The sequence below is a fragment of the Lepisosteus oculatus genome, chromosome 19, assembly GCF_040954835.1.
Source record: "Lepisosteus oculatus isolate fLepOcu1 chromosome 19, fLepOcu1.hap2, whole genome shotgun sequence".
NCBI classification, from domain to species: Eukaryota; Metazoa; Chordata; class Actinopteri; order Semionotiformes; family Lepisosteidae; genus Lepisosteus; species Lepisosteus oculatus.
Window position 1 is genome coordinate 1,575,136 of NC_090714.1, and position 18,645 is coordinate 1,593,780.

Consider the following 18,645-nt stretch of genomic DNA (forward strand, 5'->3'; position numbering starts at 1 on the left):
ATTATTTTGTTATGCATGATGGTGGTGAGAAACAGACATTCAGCAGAAGGATTATGTAGCTATCCCTTTATACTGTATTTGTGCATTCATTTCTTCACAGCTAGAATTTGGCTGGACCGCAGAAATGGTGTTGCTGAAAGGAAATTCAGGATGGTAAAATGTCATCTTGTGCTTATGTTCTCTCACAACTAGAAATGTGCCTGCTGTCCACAGCTCTGCGTGGATCTTTCAGTGTCCTGGCCAAATTTCTTATTGGCCCTTACCAATCATGCCCTCCTAATAATCCCCATCTTTGAATTGGCTTCATCCTTCATCCTCCTTCCCTTGAGAGCTGGTGTGTGGGGACTGTTCTGGCGCACTATATCTGCCTTCGTCTCATCCAAGTGGGGCTGCACAGTGGTGGTGATGGAGGGGATCCCCATTACCTGTAAAGAGGTTTGAGTGGTATGTCCAGAAAAGCGCTATATAAGTGTAAGCAATTATTATTATTATTATTATTATTATTATTATTATTATTATTATTATTATTATTATTATTATTATTAACATCATCATTATCTTAAAGCCAGTGCTGTCATTTCCTCAACTATTTCCTCAACTAGGTGAGATACAGTAATGCTTAAAACATTTCATGTAATTTATTGCATTTACTTGCAAAATTTACCTTTCTTCCAAAACAAGATGTTTGTAAAGCTATCTTCCTCTTATTTGCACTGCAACTACAGTCCCAGCAACAGAACTGGAAGACTGGACATCAGAGAGAGTCCACAAACAGCTCTGATAGTAACAGTGATGGGTCTCTGGCTGACTCACAATCAGCCGTTCCTATCGCCTGGTATTTTGAGGTTCCTACTTGAGGAATTCCTGTCTCACTGGGCCAGACCTGATCCCACAGTTCTCATCTGTACGGTTCAGTCTGTGCGCCATGATTTAAAATCTTAAATTATCCTGATAAAGCAGCATCCCACAGGTGCCACAGGGGTTCTCCACAGTGCCCCAAGCTTAACATGTAACAGCAAGGCCCGAGATTTGATCGGGTGCCAGGCACCCGAGAGTTTGTGATGTTGGCAGGGAGAGACACAAGACTCCTACAGGAGGCAGGAAATCACTTGTAAGGCACTACAGAGTTCACAGTGTGTCAAATGGTAAGCAGCTGAAAGTGGCTAAAAGTACTACATGGTCAGCAATTTCACCCTGTGCCTGTGCAAAGGTTGTAACAGAACAACAAGCTGACTAATAAATGACAATTCCAGACTTGCATGTCAAAAAACAGAAAATTAATTTGCAATTCTCGACTGGGGGAGCAAAACGTAGACCCAATTAAGAAAACAAACATTTCCTGCAGTTAAATGACTGAATTTTAAAATAAAGAATATTTTTTGTCTTGTTGTTTTCAGTAGTTGGCTATTATCTTGGATTCTCAAAGTTGCATGTACAGTACAGTAGCTTCTGGCTATAAGAATTTCGAAAAGCTTCCCCATGTGAGAGAATAAGCTATGTATCAAGAAAGGAAACATCATACTAAAATGATATTTTTATTGTTTGATTTTTTTGGAAGCGAAAATGGGACATATATAGCACTTTCCAAAAACTGTCTACAAAGCTAGATCCTGGGCATTTTTTCAAAGCATAATATAATGCCGGGGTGAAACTACACTAGGAGTCTTTTAGAAGTATTTGGCAGTTTTCAATTTAAATTGAAATTCATTTGCATCAGTTGCTTTGCTTTGATCATTTTTGTTAGTATATTTAGCCTAGCTTTGTATGTCCTACTAAATGAATCAAAGAAAAGAGCAGGATTCAGGTTTTTTTGGGGGGGTTGGAATAAAACTGGTTTTCAGTGGTTTCCAAGTTGGCAGCAAAGAGGTACTGCAGTGTGATGCTGCACAGTCACATGACTCCTCACCTCTTGGTAAAACATTGTAAATTAAAGTTGGCAGACAATAAGCAGGCTGTGGTCGTGGTATTAAAAAGACTGTTGAAGAATATAGCTTTCAAAGGTTTTGAATTCCAAGATAGCTTTATCTAAATATGTGGAGTTTAGATATATATAGCATAACTACTGTACACACTATAGATATTTTATATATGGTAGAATCGTCCCCTTTTTGCATCTGAAAAAACAATGTCCTTTTATGCAGTACCATATCTGCACAATGTTTAGCATTTGTGTCACAGCATTGGGAACCTGTGTTCAATTCCTGGGATGGTTCTTAACATGCGCAGAGTTTGTATGTTTTTTCCTCTTGTTCATGTGGGGTCTTCCTCCCACAGTCTTACAGACCAAAGACATACCAGCAGGTTAACTGTCTTCTAGGAAATTTCTGATGGGAGTATGTGCATGTTTGTCTCCCAGTGTCCTGCGAAAGTTCGGTGTCCTGTGCAGGGTACACACACAGAGTTCCTAGTGCTTTTTGCTTGTCAGAATGGGCTCCAGCTCCCCTGTAACCCTGTATTGGATACAGTGGTTAGAAATGGTTTAATTTCTATATTTCCACAGAAAATATAGCCAGACACAAACATAAGAATATGCAATAGCTTGGACCTGTACATTATACAGGACTGGACCTGGACACCAAAGGGCTGATTGAAAACTGGGCTTTTCCAGTGCTGGGAAGGAAGTGCAGAGAAATGTTGTACTGTAAATGTACAGTAACACAGGGAACTTTGCAAGTGCAAAATGGTTTCTTCTCACTCATCCTCTGAGTCAGTCTCCAGTATTCTGCTTCATTAGGTCACCCACAGAGGATGACTGTGCTTCTATGCAAACCCATCATTACCTTATGTGTAGCAGAGCCCAGATGTCAAGGTGGCTGAGAAAGTGCTGTGCTGTTCAGGCTGCAGTTACTTGTGCCACTGGAGCCTTGGGCCTGCTAGGCTGACCTGCTGGAGTGGAGAGAATGGCTGTGGAGGTGGACACTAATTGGAAAAATGAGAATAAAATGTAAATATGTCAGGGCTCCACATTTCCGCAAAGAGACCTGTTCCAACCAGCAGGGTATTGGACTCTGGTAATGGGCTTGTGGGAGTGCAGGACAAGAGGAAGCATTATTTCTGTTTCGTTAGTATATGTACACATCTAGAAGACATTTAAATGAATTTTACAATCCCAGGAAAAAAGAGAACTATCATTATAAACCCCACGTCTGATTGCTTGTGTAATAAAAAAAAAAGCTGGTTACAAATTCGCATTTGTCCTGGGTTTAATTTACAATGAAAAAAGACAATAATTTATTCATATTTAATTAGCAGAAACTGCACTGGTGAACTGGTACATAACCCAGCAGAGTGAGTCAGAGTGGCCAAATAGCAGCGGCATGCATTATTAATGGATTGTCTCTTCAGGTTTAACTGTGGCTTCATAAAGTTTACACTTTAAGAATCCCTGCTTCAAAGCCCTGCTGTGACAAAACTGAGGTCAGGTTACCCACACATTCAACATCTGACATTTTCTCTTTACCTTAAAGGTCACCGAGGGTGGGGGGGGGGCGGGACACATGGTTAAACACCATTTCCTGTTAAATGCCTTCATCAGCCTAGTTTTTCTGTCCATTTTTTTAGCACATCTTCGTTCCTGTTCAAAGATTTCTTATTATAGAAAGACTGATATCTTCGTTTTTTTAAGGAAATGGCCACAAACACCTGGTCAGGAATGATGTCAACTTCGGCCGGTAATGGCTCATCCGTATGACATGGTCCTGTTTACGGAAATTAGGATGAGCATCGTTGCAGGTGGGCAGCACAGTGACTCAGTCCTTAGCATTGCTGCCCGGCAGCCCGGGTTCAAGCCCGGGTTCAAGCTGTGTGGAGCTTGGATGTTCTCCCTGTGTTTCGTCTGGGTGCTGTGGTTTCCTCCCACAGTCTACAATCATGCTGGTCGGTTAAATGGCTTCTGGGAAATTGAGCCCTGGGTGTGAGCTTGTGCGTGTGGGTGTGCCCTGCGATGGACTGGCGTGTTGTCCAGGGCGTATCCTGCCTTGTGCCCCTTGCTCACCGAGGTTGGCTCCAGCTCTCCCTGAATTGGACAAAGTGGTTAGAAACTGGATGGATGGATCTTTCTAGTTCAGGATGGGAGTTTAGAGCCGTAGCTGCAGTATGGGCAAAACAGCTGTCTGTGGCTGCTAAATGTGGACTGTATACAAAAAAAGGCAGAATGAGAAATCTTAAGACAGTCCTATTTTCTGTTTAATTATGATGGGGTGAAGAGCGAATTAATATTTGTACCTATCATTCATTGCTGCTCTTACCCTGTAAAAAGGGTGTTTCTGCTTATATCTAGTTGTATCCTTATGTACAGTATGTAGAATATATCAAATAAATTGTATATATATATAGTACTGGTTATGCCATACTGTACAGTATATATGCACGTAAATTAATTCCTGTTTTATTGTGTGTAACTGCTGAAAGCACAATTCAAAATAATTGTTTAAATCATTGTTTGAATTTGCATAGTAAATATTCTAATGAAAACTTCTTGTGTGAGAAGTGCTTTTTACATTAATATTCACAAGTCATCCTCCAGTGGAGTTTAATTGCTTATATTCCTCCAAATATGTGCTGAAGGTTTCTCACAGCACATGGTAATAGCAGGGGACCCATAACTCAATGACTCTGTGCTCAATGAGGCAGTTTAAAATACCTTAGAAATACATTATTTTAGATTGAAAAGTCAGTACATTAGAATGTAGGAAGTAGTGTGAACAATATAGAGGATATCTAAATAACATGAACAAATCATATTAATCAGAAAAAAACAATTGAGAATGGCTTGTACGTATATTTAGGGAAAGACTTATTTAGATCTTGGATTGAACATGTGTTAAGTGATTGGACTAAATGAGTCCAGTGCTCTGCTGTTGTATATGTTGTACATTGCTGTTGTATATCCAAAACAATTCTGGGTTCAATCAGTCATTTTCCTCCTTAGCGCTAATATCCAAGACAAGAGAAATACCATTTTAAACATTTTTTATGTTTTGAACTTAAACCAAAATGAATTAACTCCTTATCCTATAAGTAAGATATTTAATGTATCTCTCTTATTTGCCATTCAAACACTGAAGTGTTTGAAACATGAATAGCCACTTAGTTTATACACACTGCAGTAATTGAAATGTTTCTGAATTATTTTGATGGTATTTATTCCCCTACAACTCCACAATCCAGACTTTTCTGTAAACTAGACATTTCTGTCAGGGATTTCTCACTCAACACTGTCTCTGTTGACAGAATTCCTCTGTGCAGTCCTTTTGTACAGTACATATCCTGGAGGCGACTACAAGAGGGTCTCCATTTTGAGCTTTGTTCTCATTCAGGTTAGTTAGAAATTTGAATTGATGCTTGAGTAGCAAAATTAACCAAAAGGTCAGATTAAGCACATAACAGCAATCACCTTTTCAGAGGAAGTGCTAAATGCTGCAAATTGTTGTGGCTTAAGGCTTGGCATTTCATATTTGAAGGAAGATTTACATATCCGCTAGGAAATCCGTCACCTTGTGATGTAAACTGGTCTTATTAACTGAAGCAGTTGGACATGTGGCTCTGAATCACCCTCACTAGTTCATGAGCCCAAAGGAGAAGTGAATTTAAGTGCATTCCCAGATCCAATATTCTTGCCCATACCTGGGGGCTGAAAGTAATGTGAAATTTATCACATTCTGTCAGTTTCCTTGCATTTGTTCAGTCTATTTCTTTCACAATTTAAGCTCTGGTAAACTTGGTGTGGAGGCGTGTATTTTATTGTCATATTGTGCTAAGTACTCTGTATTCAATTTTTCACAAGACAGGGTGTTTGAAAGCACTTCTTATAGTTGTTTAATTCAGCAGAGAAGATATTGAGCTGGTCTATCCCTGCAGTCAGCAGATACGCTACAACAAGGGTCTTCTCTTAGAAAAAGGTGATTAAAAAGTTTTTTTTCCTACTGGACAGCATTATAAAAAAAGGCATTTTCAACACAAAAGGACCAAAAGCATAATATGTGCCCTTCAGTTTCCATTATGCACAACTGTGATTGCTTTTTTCCCGCTTTGATGAAATATAATAGGAGTTTTCCAGTATATTTTAGTAGTTTAGTAGTTAAAAAGCAGGATGTTTCAGATCAGTGTGAAGTAATCACCGAGGATCAGGTGAACAATACAATCTAAGTAATTAGAACGGATGTTGATCAACCTCAGAAGAATATTTAGAGCTACTCTGTGTGCTTATAAAATGTAATTTTTTATTTTAATTAAAAAGTGACTGTAATACAATAAAAAATCCTTACTTTTATCAATGGAGATTTAAGTAAGAAGACCATTTTGCTTCAAAGTTGGAATGTTGTTAGGTTTTATCTTAAAAATGCAGTTCAAAATAACCCCTAGTACCACAGCTCTCGGTTTAAATAAACTACAGAGCATTGTTTTAGAGTTTTAAGATTTTTCTCATTAACAGCGTAGCTGACAGGATGAGCTCAGGTAATGTAAAGTGAGTTCAGCCAAGAATAACAGCAGTCAACCCTAAAATGCTTAAAGGACATAAGGACTTGAAGGACTTAAAGACCATTTGTTAAAGAGACCCACCTCCCTCTATAGTGTGGATTACTGAACCTTGAAATGCTTTGCAGACCTTACCAATGTGCCTGAGAGCTCAAATACTGTATACACTAAAGGGTAGCTGCTTTGAAGATGTGTTGCTACCATTTTTTCATGTAGAAGCAAATGAGAAACCTGCAGAAAAGACACAAAATAAGAAGGGAAAATGCCAGCTCCCCTTTGAAATGTAGAATCTGCCCTAGAGATAACTCATAAATGTGACCAAAGGATTCTAACTTCTATGGTTCTGAAAAGAAAGAGAGAGACTTTGTCCTTTAAAATTTCAGCAGTATAAAAGATGATAACATTGAGTTTAAGTAGATTAAATGATCATTTGCTGGAGTTTTTATTTCCAGCACCAGACTGCATGTGATTGTCTCATTTTCCTGAAGTTAGGATTTTTCTCAGCAGTTTGCAAACCGACCTACAAAGAATCCAAATTGTACAGAAATGTGCATTGTATAAGACTGATTCAAAAACACGACAAGAGTAAGGAACTGTTACATCGATAATATATGCCAAATATCTGAAAGGCTGAATAAACAATGCGATTTTAGTTTAATGAGTCTGCTTAAATGTTTGTATGCAAGCTTTGTATGTTTATGGGATCTTACGGAAAAACTAAAATCTAAGTACAAGTCAGACCTTCTTCGTGGAAAGAAAAGATATTAAAATAGTCTGCTCTTATAAACTGTTACTAATTTTGACAGCGAAAGGATAATAATTTAATAGTGCCCCGACAGCAGTCATACAAATACATCAAATACTGACAGGAAGCATCTACCCAAACTATGAAGCACTCTGAGCAGTTAACAGCATATGGCTAATTTTACATTTCACTGGGCGTTTTTCACTTTGAAGGACTGCTTCTTGGAAACAATGTTAATTTGGGTAATATTGCCCTACAGTATCCAGAAAAGACATATTGCAAAGTTTAATCATTAATATGCATGAACAAAAACACACTGGCAGAGAAGGGGAAAAAAATCTCCCTGATTTAATTTATTATTCAGATGTATGTGGTGTATAATTTAAACATAATGCAAGCAAGAAAAGATAAAGCTTTGATAGAGAAATGTCTTTAATCTCTCCCTAAGGCTTCATTTAAATCCAAGTAATGCAAACACTGATTTTGAGGTAGCTAAATACTCTGCTTCTGAAGCAATATAATACTTTATATTACAAATTTGCATTCTTAAAACCTTTGTAAGAGTGGCATTCTGTTCAAAGTTTTGAGAAAATATTTCCTGTTTTACCATTAGTTACAAAACCTTGCAAAGCTGTTGTATCTATACAGTGTTGTAAAACTGCTAGAACATTCCATCCACTAATGCTGAATATACGTTATCTCCAGATATAACATATTGTTACATGTTCTCAATTTGTCTTCTACAGGTAAACTTTTGTGTGAATACATTTTGAATATATCTATACTATTTGACATTCATACAGAACACATATAAATTAAAACCACTTAAACTTAATATTTTGACAGTTCTTCCTACTCCATTTCACAAAACCCATGTAGCAGGACTTATGGCAGATGCTTCAGACAGGTTACATCTCTATAGTGTTAGGAAAAAACAAAAGTTATCTTTCACATGTCCTGTGTTACCTATTGTATTTCTTTGCAGTGGCAACACAAGAGTTTGGACAGTGCTTCAGTTTTATTATCAGCCTTTAATTCACAATATCACCAGTTTGACATGATGTCAAATGTTTCTGTTCTTCGTTACCTGCATGCCCAGACTGCAGAAAAGTTTGGAGTATTTCTGCTTCTTGCAGTTTGGTAGCAGAGGAAAAGTCAGAGACTACAGGAAGGTCACCTTATTTCTGTCTTCTGTCACATGATGCAGAGTCACCTGCCTGCTCTAACTCACTCTGCTGGTGTTTTTGTAGCCTGAAGTTAGGTTGTGTCTACAGATCTTGAGGATTCCATGTTTCCCTGTTGAAAACCCAACCTATCCTTTCCATCTTTCATATCACACCTCAGTATGACAGTGCCACTGTATTTCAGCCACCCAAATCTGACTTCTCTCTCCTCTGCTAGGAAGTCTCCAACAGTTCTTTCTCTGTTGCTCTTTTGACCTGGATTTCCCCTGGTTTGCTCAGGTGATCCCTTCTTCACGCTAACAAGAATCTCCCCCTCTGCCTGTCAGGGCCTTCCTGCGTGGAGTCCTGTCATGCTGCCCAGTTGTCTCACTCTGCGGTGCATCCCTTTATTTCCACAGTCCTGAAGGGCCCGTGTAACTGCAGCTGCAGAACCTACTGAGCTGGGGAAAGCTGGTCAATTGCTTTAATTAAGCCCATAACAAGGTGATACAGGTGGTTAAAAGCCCAGCTGGACAGAAAACCAGCATGGCTTTATTCACTTTGTCATCCCTTCCCTCTGTAGTACAGAAAGCCTAGACCCCCCCTCTCTAGAATGCTGGTCAGCTAGGCAAAAGAAACATCTATATTCATTGCTCTGTCAGATCCTGTTAGCCGGCTTAACCACAAGCTTTGGGAAAATGGTCCTAAACGCAAAGCATTCTCCAGTCGCATCAGTTGAGCTAATCGAGGAACTTATGTGATTAGGTTTCTGCCTCCAAGGAGCAGAGTTTAAGGGAGGTGAGCAGCTATTAAATATCCCACTTCATTAATTATACCATCAATAACTCCACTCTCTCTGAACATAAGCTTACATTTCTGTGGGATGTCGTGCTCACGTGGTCCCCAGGGGGACCCCTACTTTCCTGGTGTACCCTGTGTACATGGGAGCACATGTAATATAGAGATAATTAGAATAACACCCTCCCAGGTTAGGGTGGGAGTTAAGCGTTTTGAATTAAGAGAAACCTGTTGCAATTAATAATTGGTGTGAGTGTTAATTTGTTTTTCATCATGCCACAATGCTGTAGCAGGGCATGGATCTGTCTTACTGCTCCTCGGTCCATCCATTTGCACATATAAAGTTAATCTTTACACCCTACTGTACAGTATATCTGTTTCACCTTTTGAAATGTTTAAATATATAAATCAAACAGACTTTATTTATAGACATTTTTTAAACTCCTTAAAACAGGCAGATCTTCTTGCCCAGTTTATTTTCCTTTACCTTATATGCAGTTTAGGTTTTGCCGCGATATATCAAAATCATTCCCCAGCTGGTTAACCATGGTATGACCTTCCTGGACAAGATGACAGCGTACATTTTTCCTCCTTTCCAGAAAAAAAGTAAAGTACATCTGGGATAATTTCAAGCTCCACTGAAGTCAATTCCTTCTGTTGTGTTTTTTGGGGTTATCAGCAAGCTGGCTTATTGGCTATTAAGGACTGCTGCTGAACTCATTGATTCGACTCATCCTGGTGGCAACTGTCTCACCCCATCCCTGAAGAGAGTGACGTTCCTTGTTAACATCATGCAGTTTAAAAACAAATCTGTATCCAGGCCGCAATGTGTGAGAAATCACGCCTTCTTCCACTGACTGCAGAGGGTCATTGAGCTAATGTGTTTTTAAGTTAAATGTGCAGGTTGGCAATTATGCTGCAAATATCACCTATGTCTTCCTTTGTCAGGTTGTCACTTTATATTGTGAACAAAATATATCAAAGGCCCTATCACATTTCAGTCTGATATTGAATCTTCTACAGTACTATGAACACTTCAGAATATATCAGAAGGAAAAAGATGAAGGGAGTTAACAAGGGCATGCCAAACGTCTAGCACAACCCAGCCCAAAATGCCACAAATGTTGATTCTCAACTCTTCTTACGTTTGAATTCAGTCTTAGCAGCCTCTGTTTCATTCTGCAGCAGTGAGACAGGAAGCAGGGCCTGGAATAAACAAACCATTTTGAAGCTGAAAATTAAAAACTGCAGAGAGGTAGCAGGAATGTCATTCACTGCTCTTCTACCCTTTCTTGCGATATCCCTCCTGGGATCCTTTTTTCTAGTACGTTGGTTGCAATACTACTTTTTCCCCAAAGGATTATAGGAGTTTAATCTTCTAGTTTTATCATCACTAGTAGTGTTCTGCACAACATTAAATCCTATCGATTCTGTTCATGTTTCGGTTTATTCCAAGGATACCACCGCCTGAGACTGCTTATATTCTAACTCTTTCTTACTTGGGATCAACAGCTTTAAATCTTTCAATATTCAGTTGATTTATTGATCAGCTGATTTTACAGTCTTTGTGCTACCTTGAGTTAAAGAATGGAATATAACTCATATTCAATGTATACACAAATCTTATAAATGTACCCGTTTTATATACTCATTTAATTTTACTGTTCTCTGTAGTAATGTGAGTGAATTAGTCTATAAATTAGTCTATAAGCAATGCTGTTATATTCTATGAAATTCAGAAACCTTGTTTAAAATATTTAAAAAAGTTTTAATACATATAAAAAAGGTATTGTAGTTCACTCTGCTATTTCACAGGTGTTGATTCCAGTTGTTCTTTTATTTCTTCTCCAGTTTTGGATTCTGCATAAATAGACTGCACTGCTTTGCTGATCCAATCTTTTTGCAGTGTAGCAGTGTAGCAGCACATCATGCATATCAATGAGAAGAGTGAGATCAGAGAAGGGTTGTCTGTCATATTTCATTCTGTAGTTACGAAGAAAGCTATTTGATAATGAACAACAATGCTGACTTTCCTATTGCTAATAAAATAAAACAAGCACATTCAATTACTGAGCAATATTTCACTGAGTTTAAGGATTTTGTCATACTCTTGGAAGCAATATCAATGATACAGGAAAGCTAAATTAAGAGCAAGGAGCACTAAAGAGAGTAAAAAATCAAATCGGACAATGCCTTTGAAGTAAAAATATTTATAAATGTTAGTGGTGTAGTGAATATCCCTCTAATGGCAGTATAGGTAATAGTTATTTTGTTGTGCAGTTTCACAAGCTGTTTTCGTTACAGTGGTTGAAAAAACACAGACATTTGGACTTTGTAATGATTTCTCTAGCCAGAATGCCACAAGTTTATCTGAATTGACCCACAAAATTGCTCCCGGACAGTTCCGCTTTCCAGGTCATAGAGCAAAGAGTCTTTCCCCTGACACACACGCTGCTCCTGCACTGCTCAGAAGAGCACCATTCTGCATCGTGCTGCAGAAGCTAGTACCTAAACATTCTTTGTATTTCTCATGTTATATGCAATCGTAACCGTTAACGCCTCAGCTCATATCGCATGACGTCACAGGAAGGACTGGTGCTAAGATGGACAGACAAGCTTCTCTAACCCCACTTTCCATTAAGCCATTAAGCCTGTGACTTGTTGCAAGCTCCATAATGCCTTACAGGTGAATTAGTGCGGATGGGTGGAGTGGTGATGTCACTGCACACACTCACGCCAGGGCCAATTTTCCAGATGGCTATTGAACTACCAGCGTGTCTTTGGACCGTGGGAGGAAAAATACGGTTCTAGTTAGGATTCACTAAGTTTAGTGATGGTGTCATTGTCTTGATCTGATTTGCATCTGGCTATTGATAGTCCTCTCTTTGCTGTGATAAGGTCTGACATCCTGTTCACTCTGTTTTAATATCTATCTATCTGACCAGCATCCAGTTTTCTGGCAGGTTCACTTGAATATGTATGATTGATTTAAATGGGGTGACTCAGAGAATACATTGTGTAGCTCTTCCATAAACTCAGCATCAAATTCCTTCAAGGCATCTGCTATCAGATAATCTGTATGTTCAGTTAGAGAGGGCTGTTGAAGATTACTCGGTGTTTGTTCAGTAAAATATCTATATGCAGTTTGAAAAGATGAAAAACTACCTAGAGAGACTGAAGGGTTGTGGGAGGAGCTTAAGAGTAATCCCAAAACTGTCAATCAAGACCTACTTAAGGTTTGAGCTTTTGTGGTGAACATTTACCCTCCAAAAAATCAAAGAAATATGCAAATATCACTTAGCTGTACTCTACTGGGAGGGTAGAGAGCCTTTTTGTGCATTTGCTTTTTTCATTAAAGCTTTAATTATCCCTTTACAAAGAACATATTTAATATTTGATTGTTCTCATTTTCATCTTTTCCATAAGCCATAGTCTGTGATGGAGCCTCCAAATTGATAGCAATCATTAAGAATGAATGCAGAAAAAATATGCAAGGATCCTGAAATTCACAAACTGCAGGAAGAAAAAACAACAGAACTGTGGAGACAGAGAGTGGAGCTCATTTATTACAGGAGAGCAACACAGGCACTCTACCAGGGGGTTCGAATCTCATTACACTTGGTCCAAAACAGATGTTCTTCTTTTAGAGTTAGATTATTAACGATAAACTCTTTCTCTCCAGAGGGGACTTGGCTCAGATAATCACTAACGGAAATGGTTCTGAATGCTGCTCTCTCGCAGTGTTGTGCCACTTCATCGGAAAAGATTGGGAAGACTGGCAAGATTTAAGCATTTCTCCTAACATTGGTTGGGAATATTTTTTTTTTCCGAGATGTCCCATTTGGGTGAAGTGTAGAATTTTATTTTCAAACCTGCACAAATCTACAGTAAGTGATTTCACAGATAGGGTTTTCACAGCCTGACATCAAAGAAGCTTTGAGCTGTAACCCACAGCATTGGCATTGGACAGATATAGTCACGCTATGCAAGGAATAACCACACGTCCATAGGAGTACATAATTAGGAGATTAAGAAATTATATCCCTCTGTCATCCGACTACCAGCGTGACTCTGTAGCAGGTGATGCTATATGCATGCTTCATGTGCAAACTCTGCCTGTTCAATGCAAACGTGCTCCACCTGCTGCATTTGCCCCCAAGGACAAATGACTTAGAATTGCGCCTTAGCAGCTGTAATTGGAGACAGAAAGATTAATCAGTCTCAACCAGGGCAGCAGGTGGGGGCACACAGTATATCTTTGGATGAAACAATACCTAAGCCGTCTGAAACGATTAGCCTGCCCATCAATCTGCAAGTGTGACGTGGCTCTCTTAATGTGCGTACAAAGAGTAAACTGGCGTAAGGATATGATGCAAGATTGTTCCTGGTCAATAGCTTGAGGATGTGATCGGTCTGCCTTTAGTTTTAGATAACTGTCACATCACTTTCAGTAACTGCTCCTCCTCTTCAGGGTCAGAGTGGCCCTGAGCCATTCCCAGGATGCACTGGGTGCCTGTCCATCGCTGGGCATACACAGACTGCAACACTCACACAATCCCCAGACATCATTTGACCTACCTGTATGTCTCTGGACTGTGGGAGGTAACCCATGGAAACACATATAACCTTTGCACAGGTAGCACCCTAGGAATCCTGGGCCCCAGCAGTGTGAGGCAGTAATGATAACCACTGCACCACTACACCACCTCAGATCAGTTCATAATGTTTGCTTAATTAAACTACCAAAGAGTGATTAAGCTTAACATTGTAGTCTCTTCTTTACCAAAAAAACTATGGATTTGACATAAACATTGAATAGACAGTGCTATCCTTCTTGTTATTGTGTGAATGCACATGCAGTACCTTTTGTTATCCCTTTGGCTGACTTTTTCATGACCGTTTTTCTCCTGCAAAATATACCAGATATCCAAATCATAGTTACATCTTGCTTTTACCTCCTTCTGGCAGACCTAAATGTTGAGTGTTGTTCGGTTCTGGGAAGTGAGGAAGTCTGGCTGAGATCTCTCAGGGAGGGAAACTGGAAAATGTCCTCAGGACTGTGAATGTGCCCAAGCCGGTTGATGGCGAAGCAGTGCTGACAGGAAGTCAAGGGGACTCTCAAAGCCCATAGCAATTCAGTCAAATTGATAGCTAGCTCTGGGAAAGTATGATTTGTGTCAGTGACTCAAAAAAATCAGGAACTACAGAAAAGTCCCAAGAGCTCCTGTGAATGTTGCAGACCTGAAGGGTATAAAGTACAAAGATACTAAGAAGTTGGTATGGTTTCCATGTTTTTAAAGATACAGAACATTAGTACTATCGGTCACTGGTGGTCAGTCAAACCTTGTTTGTGATGCTTCTCTTGAGATTTTGTTTTATAATGTATGATTGGAGTAATGCACCACTAGCTCACAATAGTACATTTCTGGAACAAAACAGTTAATCAGCTGTAAATTACCAACAAAATAAAATTATTTAGGGAATAATTTAGAGGTCTGTAGTTCAAAACAAGCATTTCATGGCTTTCAGTTCCAGATCCAGACATTAATACATTTTCACCTTGAAATGAAAAAGGCAGGAATTGAAATGTTTCTTTAATCTTCTCAGAGTCAGCCGATCAGCATCCCAACCCCAGATGCAACTCTCAGAGTAGAGTTGAAGAAGTCTTCCTAACCATGAAATGTCATGATGTACAGTACATGCAAGCATATAGCAATACGTTTCAGAGACATTTTGTTCCAAACCCTGCACTGAAATTCGTTTTAAGAAAAGAGTCGTACTAGATGACACCTTCAGACTGCCCCTTTCTGCTATATTTGTAATTATATGTGTTTAACCTCCTTGCATTTTTAGCTTTGACATTCATTTCCTCTGTCTTTTCCCTCCTGGTTCTAAATGCTCTTGTCTTTCCTTTCCCAATGTTCCCTGGTCCTGTCGTTTTATTACTGCAGAGCTGCCCATTATGCCAGACTGCTGTTTTAGAGAAACTTTCCTTTCCTTTTTTGCCTGTTTTTCATTACACACCCTAACCTTAATACCCCCCAATATATTGTCTCTGTTTTATACATTTAAAATCTCATCTATTAGCTGTGATTTGTAGACATTGCTAACATGAGAATACAAACCCTTCCTCAGTTTTGGCCCAGAAACCCAAATTTAAAAAAATGTCATTACTACAATAGGCCAGCTTAACCTTTTCTTTGACCAACTCCCCAGACCACGTTTACAGCAGGCAGAACAGACTGTAAATTGCCACAAGGTACGGTACAGTAGGGATTATATATGACGTGAACGACAGTTAATCATGTCGACGATATTGAAGGGATATGCAACAGCTGAAGTTGATAATTAAAAAGGCTTCCAATTGAAACACAACTGTGGGATCAATCTGATAAAAGTGGTATTTGTTTTATTTCTGTATGTTTGGCACGCAGAAGGTTATATTAAACCTTATTTTTAAAATAAGCACTCGGTTCTTACAGGATATTGTATAAAATATCTGCCTTAACTGTCTCTTGAAGTATTTTATATTTCTCAACTTCTTTTAACTTTATGTCTTTCATTTTGGCTTGGAAGTCTAGCCAGTGTCCTGTGGATCCTCTGTGAGGCAGGAGTTTTGTTTGAAAGAATTCTGTCTTAGAGACATGATGTCAGTTAGCGCTTACATCCATTTGTATTCACAAAGGACCTTTTTCCCCTTGTTTTATCGCAACACAAGTTTTCTTTTCCACGCATTAGTAATTAGCGTCTTTAAAACGCTCCCCACACTGTATAGTAGTTTTGAAATGTCACCAAAGTACTCCAGTTTTGCTGATGGTACTCTGTCTGTCACACACAGCTTTCGTTTATGCTCTCATGTTTCCTAAAGAGACTGTAAACAGCATTCTGTTTCATTCTGAAATAATGTGAGTACACCTGTCAAGCAGATGTTTTTGCTGAAGAGGAAAATGGGAGCTCAGGAAAGCAGAGCGAATCTACCCAAGCGTTTCCGGAGATCAAGGCGTTTTTCACCTGCGGTGCCGCTCGAGTACGATGAATCATTTTCATTGAAACTTTAACCAAATCTACGGACCAGGCCAGAAAAGTCAAGCTTTTTGTTGTTGTTGTTGTTGTCGTTGTTGTTGACAAAGTAGATGTGAACTATGTGGATTTTAGTTGGGCAGTGACATTTTTCCAGTTTAAAAATGCAAATGTTTTTTTTTTTTTTGCTCTGTTTGATTTTTAACTGGAATACCCCGCTGCTCGGGTGGACAAAGCAGTGGATGTGCTGTATAAGACGTAAGATGAGCCCGTGTGCTGGGCAGGTCAGCTGAGAGCACCAGGGGCACAGCCACCAGGGTGCTGACTAGAAAAGATGCACAGTGATGCAGGAGAGCTGCGTAAACTAACCGCGCAGGCTGAGCTGGTGACTCAGGGACACCGCAGAGCTGCGCACACGGCCGGTGTATGCATTCAGCTCCGTGCTCGAGCAGGCGGGGGTCAAAGCCAGGGATGTGGAACAAAAGGCAGCCCAAATCACAGAGGGGAGCGAGGGACAGATCCGGGAAACTAGATTAAAACACACTTCGTAGCTAAGGGCACATCCAAATGACGCTGTCGTAATAGCGAGCAGGGTCCGAAACGGAGATTACGCAGAGGGATAAAAAGCCGGGGCTTGAGCCGAGAATGAGGTAGAAAGCACAGCAGAGGTCAGGATTGCAAGCCAGACTCGGAGAGCTCCTGCGGGCGTGGATGGAAATTGCTCACAGGTGTTGCAGATTCTCCTGGCAGAATGCGTGGCCATGGTAACCAGCTCTGGGTCACAGGTGGAGAGGCCGGCTATCATGACAAACGCTAGCTCGCTGCACAGTTTTGCAGCGGGGCCAAGCCTGACATTAACGAGTTAAAAATACTTCATAAATGTGCCAGTGGCCGGATTGTGGTAGGACCAATTGTATTTAATTAAAAACATGGACACTTACTCATTTTGATGTATGCTGCTTTTTGGCTAAAACTAACTGCTCGCCTATGGATGATTACAAACGTATTATTTTACTACCTAAAGAGTTTTGTACAAGTTCTTTGTCTGACAAATATGCTTTGCTCTTCTGAATCAGCTAAGAGATATTTCTTCTATTTTTTTCAAATGGTAGAACCCCTCCTTTCAATTCTTGACCCACACAGTTGGTTTGTAGCAAAAATAGTTCCCAAGCTCTCCCAGTAATGACAATTTATCATACATTATGAATAAACTTATATTTTTTACCTAAACTGAAGTAATTTATCTTTTACAGTTATTTGAATAGCATTTGAATCTGTCAGTTTTCCATACACAGTATATAACACTGCACAGGCCTGGCATGAGGTCCAGTGATAAGCAGCTGAGCAGCTGCTGTGGTGCCTCTGCACTGTTGTGAGCTTGATTTTTGTTTCCCTTTCATTATAACATTTTTAATACCAACACTGTGCATTTATTATGGCATGGTCTAAATGCATATAAGTTTGTGTGGTGTTATGTCATGAAGTGAAGACGAAAGTAAAACTTCCTTAATATATTTCATGTTTAAGAAATTACTTCACATGTTTCGCATGAAACATGAAAAACCCTTGTCATTTAAACACAAGCGAGTCCCACAGCTAAATCTTACTCTTCATGCCATTCACTTTCAAGCATGCTGCAGGTGATACGATCCATGTGCAGTTGCACAGCTTTTCAAAGCCATCTTGCCAGTACTGTACGTCATTTGCAAATACGATAACAGTACATAAATGGATAAATGAATGCAGGTTTGCCAGGTGTTGCTACAGTTCAGTGAAAGGTAGAAGGCACATGCTCCAGGAATATAGCAGTACGTCCACTATCATTAGGCTGCTACAGTCCTCCCAGCTTGTCATTGACCAGCACCCAGTCAATCCTGTTGAATGATCCAGGATGAACTACCTGAAGGATCAATTCTATACAATTACAGCAGCTAACACAATTAGGTACAATGGAAGACCTACAATATAAACCTGATTAGATCATCAGATGAATTGGAGCTGCTAGCATCCACTGCAGGATGTCGTACAATAGTGACATCATGACTTGACATCACCAGGCTGCACGGCAGCAGTTGTGACGTCAGCGCAGTTAACAGGCCGCTGCATAGTCACAAAGGGGGGCAGTTTTTATTATCTATTAATAATGCTTCAATGCTTCATTTAGCAATGGAATAGCCATTGTGTTCAGTTCACTGATCTCTGTGTAAGGTAAACAAATGTTATTTCTGTTGCTTATTTTGACATTTATGAATAAATTAAGTGATCCCGCTGCCAAAATTTATATAACAGACAGTTTTATGCCAATTATAGCTTGGATCTAGGGTTGCTTATCTGTTGCAGTTCTGTATCAATTTCCAATATGACTAGAGTCCACACTGCAGATTTAGTTCAGATACATTTTAAAGCAACACAGGCTTTATCTGTGTTCTAAAGTCTGCAATG

The 18,645-nt window shown here is 39.5% G+C and overlaps 1 protein-coding gene across 5 annotated transcripts in view; it reads left to right on the top strand.

Annotated features, from left to right (window-relative positions):
* elfn1a (extracellular leucine-rich repeat and fibronectin type III domain containing 1a) overlaps positions 1 to 18,645 on the top strand; it is a 163,557-nt gene that overhangs the window by 127,200 nt on the left and 17,712 nt on the right. The window contains exon 1 of one of the 5 annotated variants that reach the window (XM_015359756.2): positions 16,573 to 17,104. The exons of the other annotated variants lie outside the window; for them this stretch is intronic. The gene's annotated coding sequence lies outside the window, so the exon portion shown is untranslated. Of the gene's footprint in view, positions 1 to 16,572; positions 17,105 to 18,645 lie in introns of those variants that run through there. 5 annotated transcript variants of the gene reach the window in all.